Raw genomic sequence first — 12,306 nt, 5'->3', positions numbered from 1 at the left:
TGAAGAGCTCTCCTCTCTGTCTCCGTGCAGCTGAGATACCACACAGAGATGCCATACGTTAGTATGCTCTCTGTGGTGCAGCGGTAGAACGTTGTCAGCAGCTGTTGGGGCAGACCAGTCTTTTTTAATGTCCTCAGGAAGAACAGTCGTTGCTGTGCCTTCTTGACCAGCGCAGCGGTGTTTGTGGACCATGTAAGGACTTCTGAAATGTGAGTGCCCAGAAACTTAAAGCTGGACACTCTCTCCACACTTTCCCCGTAAATGGAGATTGGGGCGTGTTCTCCAGTATGGGACCTCCTGAAGTCAATAATCAGCTCCTTGGTCTTGGAGGTGTTTAGTGCCAAGTTGCCAAATTATGATCTTAATATTATATAATGATACAATATTAATGATTTGGATGAGGGAATTGAAGGCAATATCTCCAAGTTTGCGGATGACACTAAGCTGGGGGGCAGTGTTAGATGTGAGGAGGATGCTAGGAGACTGCAAGGTGACTTGGATAGGCTGGGTGAGTGGGCAAATGTTTGGCTGATGCAGTATAATGTGGATAAATGTGAGGTTATCCATTTTGGTGGCTAAAACAGGAAAGCAGACTATTATCTAAATGGTGGGCGACTAGGAAAAGGGGAGATGCAGCGAGACCTGGGTGTCATGGTACACCAGTCATTGAAAGTAGGCATGCAGGTGCAGCAGGCAGTGAAGAAAGCGAATGGTATGTTAGCTTTCATAGCAAAAGGATTTGAGTATAGGAGCAGGGAGGTTCTACTGCAGTTGTACAGGGTCTTGGTGAGACCACACCTGGAGTATTGCGTACAGTTTTGGTCTCCACATCTGAGGAAGGACATTATTGCCATAGAGGGAGTGCAGAGAAGGTTCACCAGACTGATTCCTGGGATGTCAGGACTGTCTTATGAAGAAAGACTGGATAGACTTGGTTTATACTCTCTAGAATTTAGGAGATTGAGAGGGGATCTTATAGAAACTTACAAAATTCTTAAGGGGTTGGACAGGCTAGATGCAGGAAGATTGCTCCCGATGTTGGGGAAGTCCAGGACAAGAGGTCACAGCTTAAGGATAAGGGGGAAATCCTTTAAAACCGAGATGAGAAGAACTTTTTTCACACAGAGAGTGGTGAATCTGGAACTCTCTGCCACAGAGGGTAGTCGAGGCCAGTTCATTGGCTATATTTAAGAGGGAGTTAGATGTGGCCCTTGTGGCTAAGGGGATCAGGGGGTATGGAGAGAAGGCAGGTACGGGATACTGAGTTGGATGATCAGCCATGATCATATTGAATGGCGGTGCAGGCTCGAAGGGCCGAATGGCCTACTCCTGCACCTAATTTCTATGTTTCTATGTTTCTATGCTCTATTGTCACGGGTATCAAGGGCCAGTGAAATTCTTTGTTTTTTCATACAATCCGGTAAAATACAGACCTCACCCAGGCAGTACAGAGAGAATCGCCACGTTTCTGGCGACGACAACGTTGCGAGAAGTGAATTAAGCGTTATTTTCCTCTCTTTAATTATTTTTCCAATTTCATTCCCTGCTCAGTAAGACCTATACTATCTTCGAATCTTCCCACAAATCTCTCCTATTTGTGATAAATGTCTGCATCTAGATGCTAATTTAACACATACGTTTGCAAATTGTATAAAAATTAAACATTTTTGGACTGATATTTTTGAAATAATTTCAGAAGTTATTAATACAAAACTGGATCCAAACTCAAAATTAATAATACTTGGAATATCAGAGCAAAGTTTAACACTCACAACAAGCCAAAGAAATTTCTTCGACTACAGTATAATAACCGGGAAAAAATTAATATTAAATTTTTTGAAAGGCCCTACGGCCCCCACAATTAAAATGTGGATTGTGGAAATGTCGGAGACCCTATATCTAGAAAGAATTAGACTTGTCTTAATGGACAAACAAGAACTTTTTGATAAAATATGGGCTCCATTCATTAATTATCTGACGGGATAGATTGGCCCGGCACAAAAACCCAACTGAAACTTGAACTCAGGATTAGATGAAAAGTCATACTTTATAATCTACGAACCTATTTCCAATGACGTATTATAAGTAATCCATTCCACCTTTTTTGTTTTTTTTGATATTTGTAACTTTTCTCTCTCTTTCTCTCTTTTTCTATATTAAAAAAAAACACTAGAAGTAGAAGTAATCGACAATTGAAAATTTAAATAATGTATGATTGATGTATATGAAAAGTTTTTTTACTATAATATGCAACTATACTTTATAATATGTCTACTTCTAATAAAAATAAAAAATAAAATAAATAAATAAAAAAGACCTATGCTATCTTCATCCAACGAACTTTGCCCTGTGAAGGCGAAAGTGGAAGCAATAGTAAATGCTCCGAAACCCAACAATGTGTCAGAGCTACGATCATTCCTTGGGATGGTGCAGTTCTATGCACGATTCCTTCCAGATTTAGCAACTGTGCCTAAGCCACTACATCATCTGCTACAAAAAGATGCGAAATTGATGTGGGGAAAGGAACAGCAACGTGCATATGACATCTGCAAGGAAAACTTGACAAGTGACAAACTTCTTGTTCACTACAATACGACATGCGAGATGAAACTTGCTTGTGATGCTTCAAGTTATGGTGTAGGTGCAGTGATCTCCCACATACTGAATGACGGACAGGAAAAGCCTATTGCTTTTGCATCCCGCACCCTATCACCGAGTGAGCGTAATTATGCACAGATAGAAAAGGAAGCACTCAACATCGTGTTCGGAATCAAGATATTCCATCAGTTTCTTCTCGGCAGACCATTCAGACCAGTGACTGATCACAAGCCACTACTAGTGATACTTGGTCCCAAGTCAGCTATACCTTCCATGGCGGCATCAAGGATGCAGCGCTGGGCAATTTTGCTGTCCCAGTATGACTACAAAGTTGAAGCTCCAAGCGCAACACAGTTGCAGATGTGTTGTCCCAGTTGCCCCATGAGAACTCTGACGTGGGAAGTGAGAACTCAATCTACACACTGCAAGTTGTAGATGAAGTCTTTCCAGTGACTGCAACAGAAATTACAGCAGAAACAAAGAAAGACGCTGTGCTGAAGTGGGTCTATGAACAGACATTGAACGGATGGACTGAAATCGATAGTGGATTGAACTCAGTTCTGAACTCAGAGCTGAAGCCTTTCCATAATCGACGCCATGAATTATCATGTGAACAAGGATGCATTAAGTGGGGTTACAGAGTGGTTGTACCAGAGTCTTTGAGAAACAAAATTATGAACAAACTTCATGCCGAACATCCTGGCATAGTAAGCATGAAATTGGCCTAGTATTGACAGTGACATCAAGTCACTGGTGAGCAAATGTAGTGTCTGCCAAAATTGCTGGAGTAAACCACCAAAAACACCACTGCAACCTTGGTCATGGCCAAGTAGATCTTTTCAGAGAGTTCATGTAGATTTTTGTGAAAAGGATAATGATCACTTTCTGGTACTAGTAGATAGTCATTCCAAATTAAATTGAAGTTAAGCCTATGGGGTCAAGCACTACTACTGAGTGTACCATAGATGAGTTGAGATCTGTTTTTGCATGCCATGGTTTACCGGAAGAACTTGTTTCTGATAACGGGCCTCAGTTTCGTTCAGAACGGTTCAGAGAGTTCATGCAGCGGAATGTTGTAAAACTTGTTCCCCCATAACTTCCAGCCTCCAACAGGGCGGCGGAAAGGTCTGTTAGAATCAAAGATCTTAGAGCAGAGCAAGATGGGTTACTCTCACGCAAACGCGTAGTACGCTCATGGGCAGATTCATGGGTGATTCATGGACCCATTTTAGCAACCAGCCCCCGCCATCTTGTTCTGCCATCTTGCTCCGCCATCTTGCTTCCGGCCAAAAATCGGATCTTTGTTTCCGCCTCCGCTCCCGTATCTTTGCTTTGGTCTTTGACTTGGGCGGGGAGAGGGAGTGTGCGGCCCGGGGGCAGCGGGAGAGGGAGTGAGTGGCCCGGGGCAGCGGGGAGAGGGAGTGTGGGGCCCAGGGCAGCGGGGAGAGGGAGTGTGGGGCCCGGGGCAGCGGGGAGAGGGAGTGTGGGGCCTGGGGCAGCGGGAGAGGGAGAGGGAGTGAGTGGCCCGGAGAGAGGGAGTGTGCGGCCCGGGGAGAGGGAGTGTGCGGCCCGGGGAGATGGAGTGAGCGGCCCGGGGCAGCGGGGAGAGGGAGTGAGCGGCCCGGGTAGAGGGAGTGTGCGGCCCGGGGTCAGCGGGAGAGGGAGTGTGCGGCCCGGGGGCAGCGAGAGAGGGAGTGAGCGGCCCGGGGCAGCGGGGAGAGGGAGTGTGCGGCCCGTGGAGAGGGAGTGTGGGGCCCGGGGCAGCGGGAGAGGGAGTGAGCGGCCCGGGGAGAGGGAGTGTGGGGCCCGGGGCAGCGAGAGAGGGAGTGAGCGGCCCGGGGCAGCGGGGAGAGGGAGTGAGCGGCCCGGGGGCAGCGAGAGAGGGAGTGAGCGGCCCGGGGCAGCGGGGAGAGGGAGTGTGCGGCCCGTGGAGAGGGAGTGTGGGGCCCGGGGCAGCGGGAGAGGGAGTGAGCGGCCCGGGTAGAGGGAGTGTGCGGCCCGGGGGCAGCGGGAGATGGAGTGAGCGGCCCGGGGCAGCGGGGAGAGGGAGTGTGCGGCCCGTGGAGAGGGAGTGTGGGGCCCGGGGCAGCGGGAGAGGGAGTGAGCGGCCCGGGGAGAGGGAGTGTGCGGCCCGGGGGCAGCGGGAGAGGGAGTGAGCGGCCCGGGGAGAGGGAGTGTGGGGCCCGGGGCAGTGGGGAGAGGGAGTGTGGGGCCCGGGGCAGCGGGAAAGGGAGTGAGCGGCCCGGGGCAGTGGGAGAGGGAGTGAGCGGCCCGGGGCAGCGGGGAGAGGGAGTGTGCGGCCCGGGGAGAGGGAGTGTGGGGCCCGGGGCAGCGGGAGAGGGAGTGAGCAGCCCGGGTAGAGGGAGTGTGCGGCCCGGGGAGAGGGAGTGTGGGGCCCGGGGCGGCGGGAGAGGGAGTGAGCAGCCCGGGTAGAGGGAGTGTGCGGCCCGGGGGCAGCGGGAAAGGGAGTGAGCGGCCCGGGGCAGTGGGGAGAAGGTGTGTGCGGCCCGGGGAGAGGGAGTGGGGGAGAGGCGGGGGAGTGCCGGGGTGGGGGTGGGGGGGAGGCGAGAGTTGAGGGGTGGGATAAGGCCTAGTGTGTGTGAAGTTGCGGGGGGGTTTACAATGTTTCTTATTTAATGTCCCTTGTCTAGTCTGAAATAAAGTTCATCATTGGATCAGAAGAAATATAATTGTGTGTGTTATATGATTATATACATTTATATCACATTCATGTATGTGTGTTTATAAACATTTTATTCTTTAACAAGAATTAACAGAACTATGAATCTAACCCTATATCACACACAAAAACTTCCCCCGCAATGTTAATTACCCTGCGCGTCGGGTCGGGTCGGGTAGGTTCCGGTTACTACAAAATCATCTCAAACACTGCTTGTGAGCCATTTAAAAAGAAATTATTTAAAAAACATTAAAAGAGACAATTACCAGAGTCAAATTTTATTCTTGACAAGAAGTATGAACTGACAGAAATATGAATCTAACCCTATATCACTCACACAAACTGTTGCCCCGCAACATTGATTACACAGCGAGTCGGGTCGGGTCGGGTAGGCTCCGGTTACTAAAATGGGCGGTGAAAAATGCCCAGGATCCCCTCCGTAGCGTACTACACGTCAGCCCATTGTATTTCGCAGGAGTGGCCTATCTGCTCTGCTCTAAGATCTTTGGTTAGAATAGTCAAAGATGCTCTCAAGAATCAAGTTTTGCAGGGCAGTTCAAAGCACAGCATGAAACATCATTTGGCTAGTTTCTTGCTGAAGTACAGAATCACACAACACACAACAACGGATTACTCACCTGCAGAACTGTTGATGAAGAGAAGGCTAAGAATACGCCTAGGTCTAGTTCAACCCAATTTGGCCTTGAGAGTTGAGCAAAAACAGTTAAGTCAAAAACGCCATTTTGACACACAAAAAGGAGAGGTACTTCAAGCCTGATGAGCAGGTTCGGGTTCTCAGTCCTCCCAACAAGTCCAGTCGAGACAAATGGGACGTTGGGAAATAGTGGAAGAGTGTGGAACAAAAAGATACTTAGTTGAAGTTGGAGATAGGATCAAACGTGCTCACGTTGATCAAATGATTCCAGTCAAAGGTACACCTTGCAAATAAGTACTCCTGTTTGAGTACGGATGAGGATGACAGCCTGCCCGGGGGTAGCAACAGCGGACGGGCCTCCAGCACAGAGACCGGCCCTGTTGCTCCGAAAGGTAGGGAAAAAAAGAAGAGGGCAATACTAATTGGGGACTCTATTGTTAGGGGGTCGGATAGGCGTTTATGTGGACGCAGTCGGGAGACCAGGATGGTGGTCTGCCTCCCTGGTGCCAAGGTCTCGGACGTGTCTCAACGCATCCAAGATATCCTGAAATCAGAGGGAGAGGAGCCTGAGGTCGTGGTACATATTGGTACAAATGACATAGGTAAAAAAAGTGAAGAGGTCCTGAAGGGAGGATTTAGGGAGTTGGGAGGAGAGTTAAGGAAAAGGACCAAAAAGGTAACAATCTCAGGATTACTGCCTGTACCACGCGACAGTGAGAGTAGGAATGGAGCGAGGTGGAGGATAAATGCGTGGCTGAAAGACTGGTGCAGAGGGCAGGGATTCAAGTTTCTGGATCATTGGGACTTCTTTTGGGGAAGGTGGGACCTGTACAGAAAGGATGGGTTGCACTTGAACCCGAGGGGGACCAATATCCTGGCGGGGAAATTTGCAAAGGTCACTGGGGAGACTTTAAACTAGAATGGTTGGGGCGAGGGACTCAAATAGAGAAAGTTAGTAGACAGAATGGGAGGCAGGAAGCAGAAAAGGGAAGCACTCGGACAAGAGGAGAAAGAAAAAAAAGGAAATAAACAGAGAAGAAGAGACGGGGGGTTTCTTAAATGTGCATATTTTAATGCTAGGAGCATTGAAAGAAAGGTGGATGAGCTTAGAGTCTGGATAGACACCTGGAAGTATGATGTTGTGGCGATCAGTGAAACATGGTTGCAGGAGGGCTGTGATTGGAAACTAAATATTCCAGGATTTCGTTGCTTCAGGTGTGATAGAATTGGAGGGGCAAGAGGTGGAGGTGTTGCATTGCTAGTCAGGGAAGATATTACAGCAGTGCTTTGGCAGGATAGATTGGAGGGCTCATCTAGGGAGGCTATTTGGGTGGAACTGAGAAGTGGGAAAGGTGTAGCAACACTTATAGGGGTGTATTATAGACCGCCAAATGGGGAACGAGAATTGGAAGAGCAAATATGTAAGGAGATAGCAGATATTAATAGTAAGCACAAGGTAGTGATTGTGGGAGATTTCAACTTTCCACACATAGACTGGGAAACACATTCTGTAAATGGGCTGGATGGTTTGGAGTTTGTAAAATATGTGCAGGATAGTTTTTTGCAGCAATACATAGAGGTACCTACTAGAGGAGGGGCAGTGCTGGACCTCCTGTTAGGAAATGAGACGGGACAGGTGGCGGAGGTATGCGTTGGGGAGCACTTCGGGTCCAGTGATCACAATACCATTAGTTTCAATATAATTATGGAGAAGGTCAGAACTGGACCTAGGGTTGAGATTTTTGATTGGAGAAAGGCTAACTTTGATGAGATGCGAGATGATTTAAAAGGAGTGGACTGGGACATTTTGTTTTATGGGAAAGATGTAGAAGAGAAATGGTGGACATTTAAAGGGGAAATTTTAAGAGTACAGAATCTTTATGTTCCTGTTCGGTTGAAAGGAAAGTAAAAATTGGAAAGAGCCCTGGTTTTCAAGGGAAATTGGACATCTTGTTCGGAAAAAGAGGGAGATCTACAATAATTATAGGCAGCATGAAGTAAATGAGGGGCTTGTGGAGTATAAGGAATGTAAAAAGAATCTTAAGAAAGAAATTAGAAAAGGTAAAAGAAGATATGAGGTTGCTTTGGCAAGTAAGGTGAAAGTAAATCCAAAGGGTTTCTACAGCTATATTAATAGCAAAAGGATAACGAAGGATAAAATTGGTCCATTGGCGAAACAGAGTGGGCAGCTATCTGCAGAGCCAAAAGAGATGGGGGAGATATTGAACAATGTCTTTTCTTCGGTATTCACCAGGGAGAAGGATATTGAATTATGTGAGGTAAGGGAAACGAGTAGAGTAGTTATGGATACTATGAGTTTCAAAGTAAAAGAAGTAATGACACTTTTGAAAAATATAAAAGTGGATAAGTCACCAGGTCCTGACAGGATATTCCCTGAGACATTGAGGGAAGTTAGTGTAGAAATAGCCGGGGCTATGACAGAAATATTTCAAATGTCATTAGAAACGGGAATAGTCCCCGAGGATTGGCGTACTGCGCATGTTGTTCCATTGTTTAAAAAGGGTTCTAAGAGTAAACCTAGCAATTATAGACCTGTTAGTTTGATTTCAGTGGTTGGCAAATTAATGGAAAAGATACTTAGAGATAATATATATAAGCATCTGGATAAACAGTGTCTGATTAGGAACAGTCAACATGGATTTGTGCCTGGAAGGTCATGTTTGTCTAATCTTCTTGAATTTTTGAAGAGGTTACTAGGGAAATTGACGAGGGTAAAGCAGTGGATGTTGTCTATATGGACTTTAGTAAGGTCCTTTGACAAGGTTCCTCATGGAAGGTTGGTTAAGAAGGTTAAACTGTTGGGTATAAATGCAGGAATAGCAAGATGGATTCAGCAGTGGCTGAATGGGAGAAGCCAGAGGGTAATGGTGGATGGCTGTTTGTCGGGTTGGAGGCAGGTGACTAGTGGGGTGCCTCAGGGATCTGTGTTGGGTCCTTTGTTGTTTGTCATGTACATCAATGATCTGGATGAAGGGGTGGTAAATTGGATTAGTAAGTATGCAGATGATACCAAGATAGGGGGTGTTGTGGATAATGAAGAGGATTTCCAAAGTCTACAGAGTGATTTAGGCCATTTGGAAAAATGGCCTGAAAGATGGCAGATGGAGTTTAATGCTGATAAATGTGAGGTGTTACACCTTGGCAGGACAAATCAAAATAGGACGTACATGATAAATGGTAGGGAATTGAAGAATACAGTTGAACAGAGGGATCTGGGAATAACCGTGCATAGTTCCTTGAAGGTGGAATCTCATATAGATAGGGTGGTAAAGAAAGCTTTTGGTATGCTAGCCTTTATAAATCAGAGCATTGAGTATAGAAGCTGGGATGTAATGTTAAAATTGTACAAGGCATTGGTGAGACCAAATCTGGAGTATGCTGTACAATTTTGGTCGCCCAATTATAGGAAGGATGTCAACAAAATAGAGAGAGTACAGAGGAGATTTACTAGAATGTTGCCAGGGTTTCAACAACTAAGTTACAGAGATAGGTTGAATAAGTTAGGTCTTTATTCTCTGGAACGCAGAAGGTTAAGGGGGGACTTGATAGAGGTCTTTAAAATGATGAGAGGGATAGACAGAGTTGACGTGATCAAGCTTTTCCCTTTGAGAATAGGGAAGATTCAAGCAAGAGGACATGACTTCAGAATTAAGGGACAGAAGTTTAGGGGTAACATGAGGGGGAACTTCTTTACTCAGAGAGTGGTAGCGGTGTGGAATGAGCTTCCAGTGGAAGTGGTGGCGGCAGGTTCGTTGGTATCATTTAAAAATAAATTGGATAGGCATATGGATGAGAAGGGAATGGAGGGTTATGGTATGAGTGCAGGCAGGTGGGACTAAGGGGAAAAAAGTTGTTCGGCACGGACTTGTAGGGCCGAGATGGCCTGTTTCCGTGCTGTAATTGTTATATGGTTATATGGTTAAGGATGAATAAAAAACTGAGCATGAAGTCCTAATCGCTGAGTTTGTATCTGAAAGTGAGTTGGAAGAGACCACTGTGATTGAAACACAAAATTCAGTTAGTACAAAGAAACAGATTCCTCTGGTCAAAGTCAGGGGACTAAAACAGAGCCAAACAAGCCTACAGTTGAGTCAACACCTAAACCTGTTACTGTTAGACGATCAGGCAGGATCCGTAAACCAGTAGTCAGATTAGGTTTGTAAGTTAAGTAACTCACTGTCTAGGTAAAATGAAAATGTGTAAATATGTAAAATATAGTATGTTTATCATTTAAGATTTCATAAATACTGGTTTAAATCGAGTATCACAACAACAAAATTGTAACTGTGTATTTAGATTTAATACTTAAAAAAGGAGAGCAGTATAATGTATTAATGCATATTCATGTATATGTTAATGAGTTGGTGTTGTGTATATAAGTAGGGAATGTTGGGTAATAAATCTCTCTCGTGATCCAGGCAGCCTCCGGGTAAGTTGTTATTCATTCTGCCGTCTGGAATATAACAAACATTAACACCAATTCATTCACGCTGGTACAGCGGACTCGTAATTCTTCGAAGTTTGAGACATGCCAAACATCTTCAGTTTTCTGAGGAAGTAGAGGTGTTTAGATGTAAAGGAGGCCACATCGAGAGAACCGAGTGCCATCTTGTGATGTGGTCCAATTTTTACAATAGCCCCGCATGTCTCAACATGGCCGACCTCTTAACCAGTCCCAAGTGTCTCAACGCGGCTTTTTAACCAGTCCCAAGTGTCTCAACCCGGCAGACTCTGTAATCGAGACCCTTGTATCCCAACCCGGCAGACTCTCTAATCGAGACCTGTGTTCTCAACCCGGCAAACTCTCTGATTAAAAAAAAAACACAATTGGTCTTACCGTTGTCTAAGACCCTCGGCCGGGGAACCAGTTCAACTTCTAACGAAGGACTACAGATGTTCCCGGGAATAGAGCTCAGTTGTCTCCCTTCAAATCCCGGTAACATCTGCAACCTCTTGCACATTCAACTGTTGACAGTTTCCAGCGAGTTCTGCTGACAAAAGCCAATGAATCCTGCCGACTACGCCAATGAAAAAAGGTTAACTTATACTTAAACAAACAGGTTCACTTCTTAATTACAGACAAACTCACAATACGGTTGGTAGACCAGTTCAAAACTTTATTCATTATCGGCCGATGGGGAAGTGGCAAGGAAAACCCCAGCCAAGGGAGCAACACAGACCCTTGGCTGTCCTCTCTCCACTTCCCTGAACACAGAATTACATGGTATTATATCCTGTTCTTTTGTCACCTAAGCACATTCCAAAGACATTATGGTCAGAGGTACAGAGAATACACTGGATGCGTCTCGTCAATCATCAGTTGCATCAAAGGCATCTTGTCATGTGGTACAAGGATTTACATATCAAAAGCATCGGACATTGGTACAAGGTCACATATCAAAGGCATGGGACATATGGTACAAGGTACTTGCATATCAAAGGCATCAGTCACTGCATACCTCAAAGGTATCGGACATTGTCTCAATACCCCTTACTGGGATTAATCTGGGCTTCCTCTCTCGTCAAATGGTAGACGCATTTCAAAGTCATTGGTCATTATCTCAATACACAGCAACCTGAGGCAAGCCTAGACTTGCCTTTCTGTATTAATCTACTGGAGAAAAGCCTGCTTTGAGACTAAATATAAGTTGTAAGCTGCCCCAGGAATCCATTTAATATTTCCTTATATTTTTAACATAATTCAGCCTTATCAGAACTGAGCCTCGATGTGTGCAAAGCAGACCTGTGGTTGCTCTGCTCAGAACAGGGGCAGCCACGACATTTTGCTGGGCGTCGGGGATGACGGCGGCTTGCATGATGGACGTCCAATATTCCGTTGGACGCGTTGGGGTCACCAGTTTGGCGAGTCGAGACGGTGGGTAAGTAAAATTGTTTTATTTTGAGAACGAAAATACGAAATGACCTGAGTCGCAAAAGACAGCCGATGTTGGTTCCACACTCGTTGACCTAGAATGAATCAATACAGTAAAAAGCCCGTGAATAAAACACCCGCGCTCATGTGACTTCTCCAGCCCATCGCGAGGGTTCGATTACACAGAGCCACCACCAGGTGTCGCTACAACACCTCTTGCTGCTCCCCCTCTGTGATCCCTAAACAGTCTGCAGAAAGTTCTCAACGTCTCCCATTCCTTCTCTCCAGAGATGCTGCCTGTCCCGTCACTCCAGCTTTTTGTGTCTATCCTCGGTTTAAACCAGCATCTGCATTTCCTTCCGACACACCTCATCTGGAGCAGTGATGCGGCGGAGACAGAGGAACTGAGAGATGGGGATGGCATCCTCACAGGAGGCTGGGCTGGAGGAGGCACAGATTGGGTAGCTATTGGAGTCAGTA

This window comes from Amblyraja radiata, chromosome 30 (assembly GCF_010909765.2).
Source record: "Amblyraja radiata isolate CabotCenter1 chromosome 30, sAmbRad1.1.pri, whole genome shotgun sequence".
Classification (NCBI taxonomy): domain Eukaryota; kingdom Metazoa; phylum Chordata; class Chondrichthyes; order Rajiformes; family Rajidae; genus Amblyraja; species Amblyraja radiata.
This window is presented reverse-complemented; position numbering follows the sequence as displayed.